Raw genomic sequence first — 17,741 nt, 5'->3', positions numbered from 1 at the left:
GTAGTGTGCAACCCCAATATACATTCAGAGAATGCATTTATTATTAATTTCTGCATCTAGGTTTTTCGATTCTCCATAACAGAGAAATTTAATATATACAGAGTTTGATTTGTGGTAAAATGGTTTTTCAGGGAGAAACTCTAAGGGCATTTAGCCTACATTTTCCCATCGCTGGAGTGTACACCAATTCACTCTCTACACTTACACATGCCCTAGAACACGTGAGTCAGGATGTCCTAGAACTTTCCAGTATGAGTCATACCACTTTGACCTATCAGTGACCATTTCATTTCTGTCTCCTCAGCACCATAGATTTTGGTATCTCCTTCTGTGGGTTCCACTCCTTCTCCTTTCCTATCCCTGAAAGGAATTTGTCTTATACAGTGAGATTCTCTCCAGTTTGGGCTGTTCCAGTGTTTTGTTTTAAACATTCTTATGTATCTCATACTTAAAACATACACACACTCTCTCAGAGTTAGAGAGTTTTTGGGATCCCGGAATTCTATCCATCTCTCATGAACTTCTTAAAAGAGAGGCCCATAGTCACTGTCTCCATTTTTTCACTTTTTACTCTGTCTGCCATTTTAAACTGCCACTTTTCTCCTTGACGTTATTATACAAGCACTTGATAAACCTATCAATTATGTGTTACTCAAACTAACAGAATTCTCATTGTTCCTTGGTGGACACATCTTTCTCAACGGACCTTTAAAACTGAGAATGTCTTGCAGCTCAATACTCATTCCATACCTTCACCACACTATACCACACAAATGTTTTGTGCCATCTCTTACATATGACATATCCTTCCAGCCCAGATCCTTCATTCCTCTTGTCCTTTTGACCACCTGAAACACATCAAGCCAGACATGTTCTAAAACAACTCATATTTCTTCTTGCCAGCAAACATTTTGACCCCTTCAATATTTTCTGTTTTTATGAAGGGCCATAACTATATATCCATTTATGAAATCTGTATCAACTGGCTCCATATCAAATCCTACTGGTGTTCATCTCCATAATATATGTATTCTCTTATGTGTCTTTACCCCAATTGTCATGCTACTATTATCTACCTCACAGACTACTCACTGGCTTTTCAATGGTCACCCACACTTTCTCTTGCTTTCTTCCAAACCAGTTCCAAAAGTTTAGCCAGACAGATCTCATCAAGGCCACCATCTGTTCAGATTATTCATGCTGCTTGTAAATATATCAACAGCTTCTCACTGCTCTTAAGAAGATTAAATGGTTAACAAGACCTCCCAGTCATACATGGTCCGTGCATAGTCCCTTCTTAGCTCTGCTTCATCTTCCCCCATTCTCTTCATTATTTGACTTGCAGATATTTTATTTTCTTTTTTTTTTCCCAGCATATCTGATTTTCTCCCTTCAACCACACTGCTTTGTGACAGTGTGCTGGCAATCGTCTAAAAACTGGCTCTCAAAAAAAAAAAAAAAAAAAAAAATTTCATCCCCCATAAAAAACCTTGACTTTGAAGCATTTGCTACTTTTTGTTCTCTATCTAGTAAATATTCTCAGCATGACATCAATGGTCCTGTGAACCTCCTAACATCTCAACATTCTGCTCTGTGAGCTTGAACAACTGGATTTTTGCATACCACTACAGCTATTTCCTTTGCCTGGATTCTCTGTTCTTGTTGCTTTTTAAGTGTTTTTTGTTTTGTTTTGTTTTGTTTTGTTTTGTTTTGTTTTAAGACATCAGATGAATCATTACTTCCTTAAGGAAGTCTTTCTTCACTTACCTGGTAAAGTTAAATCCTCCTCTCAAATGTTCTGAGATCTCATATAAGGCTTCTTTCTGGCACTTATCACAATGTATTTTTATCTTTATTAGAGATTTGATTAATGTTTGTCCCCATTAATAGACTAATCAGCTTCCAAACTAAGAATGTGTCTGCTTCTGGTCAACATGGAATCCAGGACTCAGAACAGTATCTAGCATATAGTAAACATTCAATAAATATTTGCTGAATTAATGGTTAGAAGGGACTCTAGAAATGAAAATATTGGGGCTGGGGATTTAGCTCAGTGGCAAAAAGTGCCTGCCTGGCAAGCGCAAGGTCGTGAGCTTAGTTCCCAGTACCGGAGAAAAAAAAAAAAAAAAAAAAAAAAAAAAAAAGAAAATATCTTGGTTACCTGCATATATCTGGAATGGAAATGTTCAGCATAGGATCACTAGCTTTCTCACAAATACGTGCAGGTGTGCTGGCTTACAAGTCTAAACTCAAAATTGATGTACTGTACCTCAAGAACCCAAGGAGGTTCAACAGAAGGAGGAAAAGCAAAGTTAGGTTAAATCTGACTCTTTGAGTTTGATTCATAAGATATCTTAAGATAACTACTTACTTGGATAAATTGTAGTTCTTCCACTTTCTCGCCTTCCTTTCCTTCTCCCCCAGATGGAAACCTGGGTGGAAGAGGGGAGGAATGTAGCCTGTAGGTCCTGAAGACAGTTGGGACAAGTCGGAATCCTGGGGTATGCGGCAGAGTCTGTCTCCAGACTGTCCAAGTGTGATTAGTGGGAAGCCATGGAGCGTGCCAAAGTCTGCTGGTGCCACCCATGAGCTGATGCTTTCGCTGGTTTCAGTCACTGCCACTAGCCCTTCTCGCTGGTCTGGATTCAGCATTTAATCTTACTTGAGTTGCAGATACTTCAAAGTCTGACCACAATCAAGCTCAGATGTTTCTTGCTCAAATTGTCTGCCCTTTGGCTTTTGGCCAGAGAATCATTAAATCCCGCTGCAGTAATCAGTTCTGGCAACTGCGCAGCCGTACTTCCAGCTGAGCAGGAGACATACTGGGATTTTAGAGTCGCTTTGCATTGTGGGAACCCAGAAGAAGTATGCAGACTACTGAGGAAATGAGATTGCTCTGATTTGGGGCCTTGAGTCTGGAAAGAAGAAATCTGGAGCCATAGGAAATAACCATCTCTTTCTTCATCTTCCTCGCAGTCAAAACTGCAAACACTTTTACCCTCCCTCTTCCTGTCTGTCAGAAATTTCCTTTAGATAATACACTGTGATGAAATCCACCAGGATAGGGCCTTTATTTGGAAAATCTACCGAAAGTCCTCCATCTCAAAAGAGCTGAATCTCAGGATGATCTTTAGCTAAAATTCCCACTTTGAGTATCAGAAATGGGTTATTAAATCTTTTTGTTCTTGCTATAAGTGCCTACATCGCTCCCTCATTCCCTTAGCAAGTAACAAATGTCTTTGAAAAAGATTAATGTACAGGAAGATGCAAAAGAGGAGCAAACAGGAATTGATTTAGAACACACGGTCCTCCTTATCCATTGGAAGTGCAGAAATGTGCATAAATTTATGTAACTGAAATTTCTTATATTTTTTCTAGATCCTATGTGACTCAGTTTAAGAAACAGAAAATGCCCTCCATGATTTCACAGCTTTTTCTAAAAAATCTAAATCTGTCCAGTAACTGCATAGGCCTATCCTTTTCAAACTCCATTTTTTACCCTTAATACTGTTTTATTCTCTACACACTCTTGGCCCCCATGGAGGGTAGGGTACAATACAAAACTTTCTTGATTCCTAGAACTCTCATTAAGCCATCTCAAGACGTTTTCCACGTCAAACTGGAATGACCTTCACATCCATTGGGCGCTTTTTGAACTTTAACCTCCCTATCCCTTTCCCATATAATTTCCCCCTCTTCTAATGTTTAAATCCAAATCTCATTCCAAGCTTACCACATCCTGAAGCTTCTCTGTTGTTGTCCAACCAGGAACAAATGAGTCTGCAGAGATGTGGTCAGCTTCACCATCGATTACAACTGAACTGTGTGCCTCGATTTGGGCAAGTTTCTGTAAGTCACTTCAGTCCTCTAGGCTGGATTTCCTCTCTCAGATTAGGAGTGAATAGGAAGAGAAATACAAGGACAGATACTGAAGTGGCCTCTGAGTGCCCTTAGGACATATTTCTTAATGCATCATGTAAAGCATGTGTACTTCTAAAAGCTGGGAAATTTCTCCTCTCTGTGTGACTATAGGTTGATGCCAAGTGCTTGTCCCATTGGGTGGGAATTTTGTGCCCAAGTGCCTCACATCCCTACTATGCTTTTGTGTTGTAAGCTACTTGGCACATGTAGACAGACAGTTTCTGGCCTTGAATCTAGATGTTCCTTGCGCAATTTCTTATACTAAATTATGATTTTTATATTGTTGATTAATGATTTGTGAATTACTCTTTCCCCAGATACCCTATAATTGTCTTGAGAGCAAGGCTTATATCTTACCATAATAATGGTAGTTAACACTTTTGATCTTTTTACTATATTCTAGGCACTGCTACAAACACTTTGCATGTATTAACACATTTAATTGAACTTCCTTATCCCCTCAGCAGCTAGGAAAATGTATGGCACATAGTTGTTGGCAAATGTACTTTTGGATTATTTCATGAACTATTTGGCAAGCAGTCAGACTGTGTTCAGGTTCTACTTCCTCAAAACTATAATTTTAATCAAATGACATTTATTTTAAACTCTCAGAAATACTAAGACCTCTCTTCTATTTATCTATTAGCTATCTACCTGTCTATCTATTCATCTATTATCTATAACAATCCTTTTTAAATATGACTTTTATAAAATAAAATGCATAGCTCAGTGAGTTTTAAAAAAACATTCAGCAAATACATATACTTATGTAACCAGTACCTCAATCAGGTTAAAGAATACTTCTATCACTCCGGAGTTCTTTCATGTCCCTTTCGAATGAATGTCTACTACTTTTCAATTTCTATCTTTGAAGTTTAATCTTATCTATTCCAGCACTACCTATGTGTAGAATCAGACCATATGTATTTATATATTTTGGCTGGATGTCTTGCTCAACATGATGTTTTTGTGATTTATCCCTATTGCAGTGCCAATCATGTTTGTTCTTTCTATCATTCTGCAGTATTCCCTTGTATAAATATACCACAATCTTTCTATTCATTCATTTGTTTTGGAAATCAGTAAAACTTCTATAAGTATTAATACAAGTAAGTTTTTAATAGACAATTTTCCTTAACTTTTTCACCTGTTTTATGGAACCAAATTATTTTTTCTTGCCATCTCCTGAGGATTAAATGAAAACTTGCATGTAAAACAATAACACAAGCCCAAACACATAGTATATTCACTCAAATAACTTTGTCTATTATTGATTTACAAGGGGAACTAAGATTTGACTTTGCTATGTACATGAGCAGAATTAAAGTGACTGAGGTGTTCTTTCACTTGTCGACAAACAAAAATCAAAACACAGCATTTCAAACCATTCTTTACTTGACTTCATTTGAACTACACAGATACTTACATTTGAATTACCTGGATAATGTCTGCAACCAAATTCAAAGGCATTCAACTGTGAATTAAACTCAAGTCACGCAAACACATGCAAAACTGAAGGGCATGCAAAACCAGTTATTTAAAGAACTTGTTTCTAAGAAGGACTAATACCAGTCTCATACAAGAAGCTCAGATACTTTTCTGGATTTAAAATGAATCTTCTGGGATAATGTTTTGATAGGTTGAATAGAAGAGAATTAGGACCATGTGGGACTATATTTCCATGAAAGAGGTCTAAATGTTTAAATATAATGGAAAAAAGATGAGTGGGGCAAATGCATTTAAAGCTTCCAGAGACCCACAACTTGCAACAGTTGCATAAACATGAAGGCCATTACTGTTCAATTTACCCTTAAGGGCTAGGATGCCCTCTCCCACCTGCCGCTTTGTTCACGCACACATGATGAAAGCACACTCACTGGCGAGAGAACCAAGCACGACATGTTTCATGCCATAGGTGACCTAGCAGCCATCTCCCTCTGTCACTGCATCTGTTTACATTCCTACTGAATGTCTGACATTTCCCATGTGCCCTTTATTCTAGCAGGTTCTCTGAGACAAGCAGATGAGTAGGGAATGGGAGCAACCAATCTTTTAATCGCTTTTGGGAAGACTCGGTTAGAAAGAATTACATAATTTAATTGATTTCCTGTTCCTCTCTTACCTGGTTCTTAGCAGTTATACTTACCAGAAAGCTATTCTAAGCATACACGGCTGAATGGGACAAATGAAGTCCATTAAAGTGAAAATACTTTTCTTTTATTAATAAAAGAATTTGTTATATAATTGATTTAGGAACGATACAGTTTAAGATCATTTTTTGCCTTCTCACAACTTGCCATTAGGAAGGGAGCCAGTTCATAGGTACGTAAAAGCCGTACTTGAGACAAATAGGCACATTCACATCTAAGATTATTCCACTTTTTACTCATCCACATGACCCTAAGAGGTCAGTGACAAATTTCACTTCTCAGGAACTTTCATATCTACATTTTTATATATTGCTTCAAATTTTAAATTTTCTGTGAGAATTTCACATGTCTGAGAACCTGTTTTCACTGAACATCAACAATACTTTTCGATGCCATTAAAGCCCTTTCAAAATAGAATCTTTAATGAACATATTCAATTTAATCACATGCATCCATCATATTTTCTTTAAACATCTATGATCTCTGGGTATTTAGCATTGTTTTCTTTATTTTACCAATGTAAATGACAATCTTTAAAGTATTTTTCTACATCTTATAGTAGAGCCTTAGTCTTCTCTCTCAGATGGACATAGGGGAGTTAAAGTATGTGAACGAACTACAAACTGGCTTCAAAATGCTTTCACCAAGAGGCACACCCACAGACGATGGGGTGTGACAGTCATTCACACTTGCGGGCAGCAGTTCTTAGAAAGTCTTGGCTAATCTGATGCCTGGGAAATGATCTTGCCTTGCGTCTGTTTCTAGTTCTCTGACACTAATGTTGTTGACTATTTTAATATGTTTATCAGCAATTTAATGTCTGACATTAATGTTTAGAAGATCATTCATTTTTCAACAAGTGTGTATCAAAATCCTATAGTCAATTAAGTGGAAATCTCTTAAGTATCCACTGATGAATGAATGACAAAGTGTGAGATATTCTGGCAGTAGACTGTCATTCAGCTACAAAAATAAATGAAATACTGATCCATTTTACAGCGTGGATAAACTCCTTCCCAGGAACTTAAAGATTTTTAATTTTAAAATATTTTCTTTTATACTAACATTAATTAATAGATATTAATTAACTGTACATATTAATGGGATTCTGTGTGATACTTCAACAATACATAAACAAGAACTAGTCAAATTGTGTTTCCGGGTAATCTACCCTTCCTATATACACCCTTCCTAACCTTTAGATCACTATTCTGCATTCAGGTAGATTTAAATTTTTTTTTCCACATATGAGAGAGGCATGTGGCACTTGCCTTTCTGTGTTTGGCTTATTTCATTCAACACAATGTCCACCACTTTCAGTCCTTTTGCTACAAATGACAGAACTCCATTATTCATAGCTAAATAATATTTAATTGTGTAGCTATGCCATATTATCTTATCCATTCATTTATTGATGGACATCTATGTTGATTCTATCTTAGCTATTGTGAATAACACAGCAATAAACATGGGCATGCAGTTATCACTTTGGCATGATAATTTCATTTCCTTTGATATATATTCAGAAGTGGGATACTTGGATCATATTCAGTTTTTTGAGGACACCTATACTGTTCTCCATAATGGCTATGCTAATTATACTACCTCCAAGAGTGCATATGAGTTCTTTCTCTGTCATGCATGAAACTTGAAAACATTATTCTAAGTGAAAGAAGCCAGTCATCACAAAAAACTGCATATATCATTCATTTTGCATTAAATCTGTGAATAGGAAGATACATAGAAACAGAAAGTAAATTCATAGTTTCCAGGGACTGAGAGAGGGGGAAAAAGAGGTTATCGCTAATGCTGATGGGGTTTCTTTATGGTGTAGTGAAAAAGTTCTGGGATTAGGGAGTGGTGATGGTTGCACAGCCTTATGGATAATTAACCAAATTTCACATTTTAGACATGAATTTGATGATCTGTGAGTTATACATAAATTTTTAAAAATCTTTAATGCTCCAACCATCGGGATGTCCTGGGAAATCCTGAGCACATGAGGCAGAGCTTGCAGATCACTGGGGAAGATGAGAATCTAAGTGCTCAGAGGATGCGCGTGTGACAAGGCTTTTGTCATCTTTTGAAAGCCGATCTTTCTAGACTAGCGCCTGGCAGAAGAGTTAGAGATGGGGATGTCCTTTATGGGTTCTCTATAGTCTCTGTGATGTGGATTCTACTTTTGTCTCCTTTAGGAAGTTAAACTTTTCAGTTTGTCTCCCTGATGGAATCAAATTTCCATTTCATTGTGGGCTATATGCTATAGAGACAGCTTCTATGTACTATAGATATAGCTAATGAGATAGCTTCATTTCTATGTCCCACTTTACTAACATTTACAATAAGACTTTATTTTGTTTTGTTGTTGAGACAGGGTCTCACAATGTAGTCCAGGCTGGCCTTGAACTCACAATGTAGCTCAAGCTGGGCTTGAACTGTCAGGGATCTCACAGTCTCTCAAGTTCTGTGATTACAAGTGTGTGCCACCACTCCCGGTTACAATGAGATTTTAAACTTGTCCCTCCCTTGAAGTGAACACCTTGAGAGCATCTTAGTGCCCCTGCATCTGTATCAGTGGCTGATTGAGACTAGCTGGTCCAAAAATACGTTTTAAAATTCATTCAAGAAATAAGTGCACCAGTTCATCCATCTCTTAACTTGCTTTTCCAATTAAGTATAAAATAACTTTGGTCAAGTTATCTATTTTATTTTGCTTTATTGTTTATAGGCCTATTGTCTGTAAATCCTGCCTCTATGCTAATGATATTGCATTTATTCCATGATCTGTAAAATGGATTTAAATCTCAAGTAGCTCAGCAACATGCTCGAGTAGGACACTGTGGGACAGATGATCAGGAGACCTGGTTTAGACCCCTGGCCCTCTTCACTTCCTTAGTTCTTTAAGAAATTGCATAATTCTGTACAAGTTATAACTTTTGGATTTCATTATCTCACCTGAAAAATATATAATTTACCTGCATAATCTGTTTAATAGAATATGTAGTAGAGATTAAGTGACAAATGTGCAAAGCAGAAGGCATTCTATAATTCTATAAGATACAACATCATTATCATGGCATCATTCTTGTAAGTATTATTTGAGTTGCAAACTTCTTTCGTATGTGCAAGAGGAATGGCCAATAATAAGACTAGGACAGAGCATCGTTTCTCCTTACTACTCAAAACCAGTACCAGTTAGGGTAATATTTGTCACCTTTTCAGTTATGACCGAAGAGGAACAGCACGCTAAACTCAATCCCTTGAAGTGTACAGGAAAATATGTAGGGCAACAGAGTTGCTTTTATTTCTAGGTGGACTGATCATTTGTGGGCTGATTTATCTGAATGTAGCATGGCTGGTCCTTGCCGCAACCTCTAGGCAGTGCACATCTCGTTATTTTGCAGAAGGTTTTCTGGAAATGAGGTTGAGTTATGGCTGGTCCTGGCAGGCGCTGTCATTTTCATTTGCTGTCAGTGAGTGCTGGAGAGTGAAAAGTCACTAGGGCACCATATTTTGTGTCATGAGAGATTGCCCTGTGATAAATGATTACTGTACAAGGATCGAGGACTAAACTCATCAGTCACTGGAGGATGATATTGACAAGCACCCATCACCCTGGCAGCAGGGAGGCAGGGAAGGGGCCAAATGAATTTATGCTTTACAGCTCTTTTTAAGAGCCAGCCATTATCTAGTGATGGAGGAGGAGTGGGCAGCAGCATTGTGTCACCACCTCTGAACTTTTGCCAGGTCATATGACATCACGGAATGTTTCCTAGGCTGTCTATGCAAAGGTACTAGCAGAATTATATAGAGATGCTAAATATATTAGAAGTAGAGCAGAGAGCACTTAACTACTTTGCCTGGCTGTGAGGAGAGGGGTTTATCAGAAAACACAGGGGCTCTGGGTGCACTTTAGGAATCTACTTAGAAAAGTCTGTTCAATTAGTTTTTCAAGGGTTAAGAAGACATTCTCAGTAGATAAGTATTGTCTCCAAGAGTGATGTTCCAAGGGCAGCTGGCTCCAAGAGCATGGCATCTACTGCATTTTTTTGCTGTGATTGCAAGGCCAGAATCTTAGGTGCTTTAGGCTTCTTTGGCCTGTGACGGCTCTGCTGTTCCTTGTAGCTGATGCTTGAAATTCTTACATCAGAAAGAGTCATGTTTTGGTGAAGATAATTTCTCTGTTCTTCTTTCAAAGTGCAGCTACTGACGATTTCACAAGGATGAGGCTTTTAGCTTATCTTATTTTCACGAGGAGACCAGGTATCTGAGGACTAGGAAGCAATAAACCAAAAGGAAGAGGAAGGATGGCATAGGGGCAAAGGAGAAGGGCGTGTCTTGAATAAACTTGGCTTCTTTTTCATGTTTTCCAGCTGGGCCTGCCTAGATTCCTTCCCTTTGGAAGTAGATATATCAATAGGTGAGACATTTTTGGAGTGAGAGAATAATTGCGAGGAGATCTAGACAGCTCCCACGTTCCCAGCCACACCTTTGAAAGGGCAGCGGATTGGATAAGCTGGCCTTACCCTCTCTAATGGTCACTATCCAGAACCAGCCAGACAAGGCTGAAAGAAAGGGGCCAACACAAAGTCCTCTCCCTGTTAGTGTTTACCCTAAAGTAATGGAGCATTGCCCACCCCTTGCTGAAGAGCTGTTCTAAACCTGTTCTAATTTCTTCACTAGCTGGAATAATAATGCATTTGACCCTGCTTCAAGGATTACAGCTTCTAGATGAAAGTGTGCCCTACCTAGTCACTGACCACCTTGGTCTGGGACAGTCCATTTCTGTCAAAATTTATTTTGTCACAAAAAAGTATATTTATTTTACACAAACTAAAAACAAAACCCACATCAGTACAACTCATGAAGATATCCACTATGAAAATATCATTATTTTCACCACTTGGAGATACGTGTGGTTGATGTTTTCAAGCATGACTTGCATTTTTTTCCACAATAGACTATTTTACAGTCTGCTTTGCAATATAATTCTCCCTATGTTCATATTTAATGTACAAAGCTTTTCAGAATTGTCTTGAGAGGCAATTCATTTTGTCTTCATTTTATTTGTTTAATCCATTCCATTTTGTTGAAAAATTAGATTTCCTCTCCCATTTCCTTCCTCTCCCTCCTGTTACTGAGGTTCTGGGGTACTGTGGGCTCCTTCTGGAGATACTTTTCAGGTTCTTGTTGTCCTGAACAATAACACATATGCACATGTGCACACACAAGTGGAAACACTACTCACCATGAAAAGGAAATCCTGCCATTTAAGACAATATGGACAAAATGAAAGGACAGTGTAGTAAGTGAAATTATCCATACATGGTAATAAAAATATTATAGGATCTTACTGTATGTGAAGTTGAAAAATAGCTGAATGTGCTGTTAGGAGTTTGAGACTGGTTAGAGTTAGCTCCCTGCAGGTGTGACCTGCAAGGGTTTATTTGTTAGTCTGGCTTTCCCTTCCCTCTCTGATTCCTGTTGCCATGGGTTGAGCACTTTTCCTCTGCCATACCCCTCTGTCATCCTATTTCTTTCTTGGAGTCAACCATAAACTGAAACCATGGAGCAAAATATACTCCTTCTCTAAATTTTGGGTATTAGTATTTCATCCAGCAACAGGAAAGTGGCTAATATATTAATACATACACATAGTGGTCCGTATCATCATCAGTGTACATACAATGGAACATATGTGTATGAAATATTCATAGTTGCCTCACAGTCCTCTGCAGTTGTGTGCTGTCAGTTATGATTTTCATCTTTCACTTCTGATTGTAGTTATTGTATTTTGGAACCGTGTTCAGCTAACCGCAGGAGTTGGGTCTGCTTTCTCAAAGCAGCTCTCCTTGGTCTCAAGCTTCCCCAAGTTTTCCTAGTTTCATATCTGGAACCCAAGGTTCCCACACAGGTACTTTTCCCATGCAGGACTGTCAGGTCTTTGTTTGGGTGGAGATATTTGCACTGAGCACCAACTAATTCACCATATTACTGATGTCTGAAACTCTATTTTTTTAGCCAGCCAAACTACCACTTCATTAGAAGGTCTTGGTATAAAATATTCTTAGGCATTCCTAGAAACTTTGCCATTCAAAAGATCCACACTAAGCACTTTCAATGAATTTCTTTCCAACAGTGATGATGGGGGCTGGGGATTTAGCTCAGCGGCAAAGCGCCTGCCTGGCAAGCTCAAGGTCGTGAGTTCGGTTCCCGGTACCGGAAAAAAACCAAAAAAAAAAAAAAAAACAACAAACAAACAACCAACAGTGATGATGGGTATCAGCGAATACTGCAAAAGATGCAAGAGGTGGTCAAATATTTTGGTGAACCTTTTATAAAACTAAAAATATGTACTGCCAGAGAAGCTCTAAATCTATAGGTTCTTGTGGGGAGGGTAGTTGTTGCATGAAATTTGGACCACGATTGTACCAGGTTTCTTCATCCATACTCAAACACTGATAATATTAAGTACGTTAAGACAATGCATAAAAGAAAAAATGGGCATCTGAGGTGAATACACACTTCTCAGATGAAGAAACACAAATGGCAAATAAATGCATGAAAAAAATGTTCAACAACATTGGTCATTTGAGAAATGCAAATTAAAACAACACTGAGATTTCATCTCACCCCAGAAGGAATGGTTATCCTCAAGAAATCAGCCCATAACAAATGCTGGAGGGGCTGTGGAGAAAAAGATATGCTTCTCTACTTTTGGTGGGAGTATAGACTGGTACAACCACTGTGGAAATCTCTTTGGAGATTTCTCAGTAAACTAGAACTAGAGGTCCCATTCCACCCAGCTATTCCCCTCCTAGGTATTTTTCCAGAAGAAATGAAAACAGCATACGTTAGTGATATATGTGCACCCATGTCTATAGCAGCAAAATTTGTAATAGCTAAATCTTGGAAACAACCCAGATGCCCATTAACCAGAAATGGATAAAAAAGATATGGTATTTTATACAATGGAGTATCACTCAGCTATAAAGAAAGATAAACTCAAGGCTTTTATAGGTAAATGGATGCAACTAGAGACCGTGCTCATAAGAGAAATAAATCAGACTTGCATGTGTAAGCATCATATTGTCTCCCTAGAGTAAAAGTTGAAAGAGTAAATAAAATCCAAAAGCTACAATAGATACTGTGAAAGGGAAAGAAAGTGCTCAAAAGGGAAAGAATAAAGGAGAAAAGAAGGAAGGAACATATATATATATGTGTATATACATACATATATATGTTTATATATATATATACTATATATATGTTTATATATATATACACACACACATGAATGATAGCTAAGATAATTGTTCTACTAATTTATATCAGTTCACTGAAAGGAACAGTTAGTGCTTATATTGTTTGATCAAATTTGCATGCCTATATCTGATAATCTGAACAATTACTTTGAAGATAACAATTGGCAATATACTAACCATTGGTAATTTCCTATCCTCTTGTTTTGAAATTTTTTATCATTTCTATTGCTTTTTATTATTATCTTTAAAATAAAAAATATAAAAAAAGAAAGACTACAACCAAGGGGAAAGCAGTCAAACATGGCAAACATCTCAAGGAGTCAGTGAGTTGTCTCACACCCTTTCAACTCAGATCTCCCCCTGCGTTTCTTTTTTTTGGTGGAGAGCCAGTATTACCGAATATTATTTCAAAGTGCTTGACAATGGCATCACACGGACAAAGTGGGTAGCAAGTGACTTGAAAAAAACTAACCTCAAGAAATCCAGGACACATACACATACTTCAGGTGCATACTCATGATTTGGGGCAAATTCAAGAATGAAGAAACAATCATCTCAAGTGCATGTTATAATAGATGAAACCAAGTCTTTTTGAGGGGAGGGAGTTAAGTGCTCTCACTACTGTCGTCAGCTAACAGTCATTTCTGACATTTCAAGCAGAAGGTCATCTTAACCTTTCCCAGGCTGCAGATCAACCTCAGCTTCTAATTTACCCCCTGAAATCTCCCATATTAGTTTCTAAAATTCATCCTCCCTAGAGAATGGGGTCTTTCCTGTTGAGACAGAGTGGAGTTAGTTAGTTTCTGTAACTATCTGGGATGAGAAAAGGCCAGATACTTCTGGGGTGAGGGGTAGGAAGAGGTTGATTGGAGACGGCATAAAACTTGTCTCTAGGGTTTTGTTTCCAGAACAGTGACTGATTTTTCCTGGGAAGGAGTGGGACAACAGCCCCAGGGGCTTTCTTGGCTGGGTTTTCCTGTAGGGCACTGGTGGAGCTGAGCAGGTCCACAGGTGCACCAACAGCAGGGTGTGTCTCCACGGTTTTGTGTTTTGGAGCCAGCTTGGGAGAGGACTCTAACCGCAGATGGCTTCATGTTTACTTTGGGTTTAGCATTGCTCCTTTTTCCCTAAGCCCTGGGCCATACATTTCACATTCAATACTGAGTCCAGTCTTTGAGGCTGCTACTTCCGTCTGCCAGCTGGACTTCGGAGGGAGTCACTTAATAATGTGCTGTGGGATACCAGACACAGCTGGGAACACGGGTTTCTCCACCACATGGGTACTGAAATAGGCTGCATTTCCCCAAGAGGCAGCAAGACTGATTTTGACTTCTGTGAGACTCTCTTCTGCTTTTTGCATGTGATTTTCTCTGCCTTACATCTCTTTTTTTTTTTTTTTTTTTTTTTCCCCGATATCAGGAATCAAACTCATGACTTCGCACTTGCCAGGCAGGCGCTGTGCTGCTGAGCTAAATCCCCAGCTCCGCCTCACATCTCTTAAGTGGAACTGTGATGTCAACTCTTACAGTCTCATATAAAGCCTCATTAGCCTCTGTTCTTCTGAGAAACAACTTCACTTCTTTCCTGAAGCGACTCTTTCTTCACACATATTCTTTTGGTGATTTGGAGCACCTGCCTTGTCCCCAGAGTGGCCCCAGGTCTCACATCTTGCTGGGCATGAGCGCTGCTCTCCAGCTCTGCTGCACCCACCCTGCATTCCCTTCCCAGTGTAATTTCCTCCAGTGTCGGAAAGCAGACTCCTGCAGAGTCTGTTCTCCCTGTGGCTCCTCTGATTGTCCTTTGGTGGCAATGATGGGGCAAAAGCACTTTAAAAAAGAAATTTCATTATTGGTCTTTAGCTTGATGCAAGTTGCACACTTTCTATTTTGGGGGGGGGGAGGCTCTCTCCTGCTAGTTTTTGTTTGTTTTGTTTTTGTTTTTTCAGCCAGCACCTCAAAGAAACTTTTGATTTGGATAATGGAGGAGCTTCTTATTCCTGATGTAGATGTACCAATTTTTGAAGGTCCTTCTGTCTTGAGTTTTGTTTGCAATTCTCCACTGTTTTCACTGACTCTTTCAAGAAGAATTTCTTCTAATGCCCCCACATGGATCTCACCAACTTCATTAACTCTCTCCTTTGTCTCCTCACTGTCCACAGATGGCTCTGGACAATTGTCCAGCTGACATGCCTAATCGTTCCTTCAGAGAGTTGGAGACTTGAACTTTGTTTGGGAAACATCCTTTGGCAATATTCATTTCTGTAGCTTTAGATTTCTTCCCTAGCCTCTGGGCCAGGCATCACTTTAGTGAGGGATCACTGTTACTACTTACTGAAAATGTCTGCTTCCCCACTCTCTCAGTAAGACTCTGTCTAACCAAGGGCTCTTCTCCTTTGTTTGACAGTTACTATCTGTACCACATTCCCAACGCTCTCTTTGTTAGGACCTGGAGGTTGGAGAAGACTGGAATCTTCTGAAGAGCCAACCATCTTGTTTCTTGGATCTTCCCTTTATTTTCTTTGATTTAATTTCCTCAAGTTTTTAATCCCACATTTTAAACTTTCACTTTGCTTTAAATCGACTCCAAGTTTCCCCGCAGAGGCCTCTTGTAATCTGCTATGGGTTCCAGGAGTCGGCTGTGGAGCAGGTGTCTTGGTCGTGTCACTGCTCATTGTCAGTTTCATCATCATCTGCAGTACGACTCGGGGGAATGTGGGACTGGGAGCAGATTTGGAAATTTTTACTTCCATTACACTCTGCACCTGAAGGGATAGGTGAGACTGGACAGGCGATTTCCTCTGTTGAACACTGAGTCCGCCAGCCTTCATGTCTTCTGGCGAGCCAAGCACAGTGGGCAGTGGTTTTTGCCTGGAGGCGGGAACAGGCTATCATCATGGCACGCTGTGTTGTCACGGAAGCACCATTTCGTTTTTGACATCCCGCTGGCTGCTTTTCCCAGTAGCAGAGAACTTCACTGAATTTCCTATCAATCTGCCTGTGTTGGAACCAGCACACCTGTCTAAAGCAGTGTCCTCCTTGCCATGATGTGCAAACAGTTTCATTTCCTGGTGCAGCTTGACAGTGGCAGATTGGGCAGCTGTCACCTTTAGTACATGTAGAAGAGGAAAAGAAAATGCAGTCCTCTCCCCATTAGACGTCCTGAGTGAACGCTCAGATCAGAGGTGGCTTCTTGAAATAAATGACTGCTTCCTCCAGGAGAGGACCAGTTCCAAGTCCTCTTGAATTTGGCTTAATCTTCCAATCTTCCAAATGACCACTGAAGCACAGAAATCATTTTAAAATGAAGTCTTTAGCTGAGTTCTCTCAACAGGAATGTCTACATCTCCCCTGAGTTCCACTCTACTAAGCACTTAATACTGGTCAATTTTCCTGGAATATTTGGAGCTGGAAACAACCCAAGTCTGCCTCGCAGGAGTGAAAGAGAAGTTGATTTCCAGGATGTACAGGTGCAGGGTTTCTGGAGCACAGAAAGCAGGGAAGGAGGAAGATGGGTCTGGAAGGATCAAGTGCCCTGGGGGTGGGGCGCAGGGGTGGGATGGGGCAGATGGGAAGAGTGAGCCCCAGGTGCAATCATTTTGAGATATTAGCTCCCAAAGTAGAATGCAAAGATATTCAGTAACCCAGAAATTACACTCCTGGGTGTCTACCTAAGTGAAATGAGCATGTGATGGAAATTTTCAAGAAAGTTTATAGTAGCACTGTTTACTATATCAAAACAAAACAAAAAGCAAAAAGAATGCCCCCCAAAATCCAGGAAATAATGCAAATACTCCCTATGGGAGAGTACTTGAAAAAAACCATTACATTGAAATACTATGTAGGCACAAAAATCAATAGCTATAGCAATATACAACAATCTGGATACACTTCAGCAATAATATTCAGTGAAAAGCTGACTCCATGGAGATTACATATAGCTTGACATCCTTTTCATAAAGTTAAATGCAATATATATGTATGCAGAACATTACTAGAAATGCAAATAAATACAGTAAAGCTATACAAGAAGACCTGCAAGAGCATAATAAAAACAGATGCTATGGTTTGAGTGCATCGCCCAAAATGGTGTATGCTACAATTTCATCAACATTGTGAGTTATCTATAAGGTAAAAGCTTAATCTGACTAGAATGCTTAGAGGCAGGGCTTTTTGGTTGTGATTACAATTAGATAAGGTCATCATGCCTAGGCTTTGTAAGAAGAGGGAGAGAGAAAAATCCTCTCCCTTTCTCCCTTTCTCCCTTTCTCCCGTTCTCCCTTTCTCCATTTCTCCCTTTCTCCCTTTCTCCCTTTCTCCCTGTCTCTGTTTGTCTCTCTCCCTCTCCCTCTCCCTCTCCCTCTCCCTCTCCCTTTCCCTCTTTTGCCATGTGCTATACTGAACCACCT

General features: G+C 39.2%; 1 pseudogene; it reads right to left on the bottom strand.

Annotated features, from left to right (window-relative positions):
* Positions 1-14,997: 14,997 nt before the first annotated feature.
* Positions 14,998-16,163, bottom strand: LOC102003109 (annotated as a pseudogene).
* Positions 16,164-17,741: the final 1,578 nt, after the last annotated feature.

Source organism: Chinchilla lanigera, unplaced genomic scaffold (assembly GCF_000276665.1).
Source record: "Chinchilla lanigera isolate Chin_1 unplaced genomic scaffold, ChiLan1.0 scaffold00066, whole genome shotgun sequence".
In the NCBI taxonomy this organism is placed as follows: domain Eukaryota; kingdom Metazoa; phylum Chordata; class Mammalia; order Rodentia; family Chinchillidae; genus Chinchilla; species Chinchilla lanigera.
This window is presented reverse-complemented; position numbering and strand designations above follow the sequence as displayed.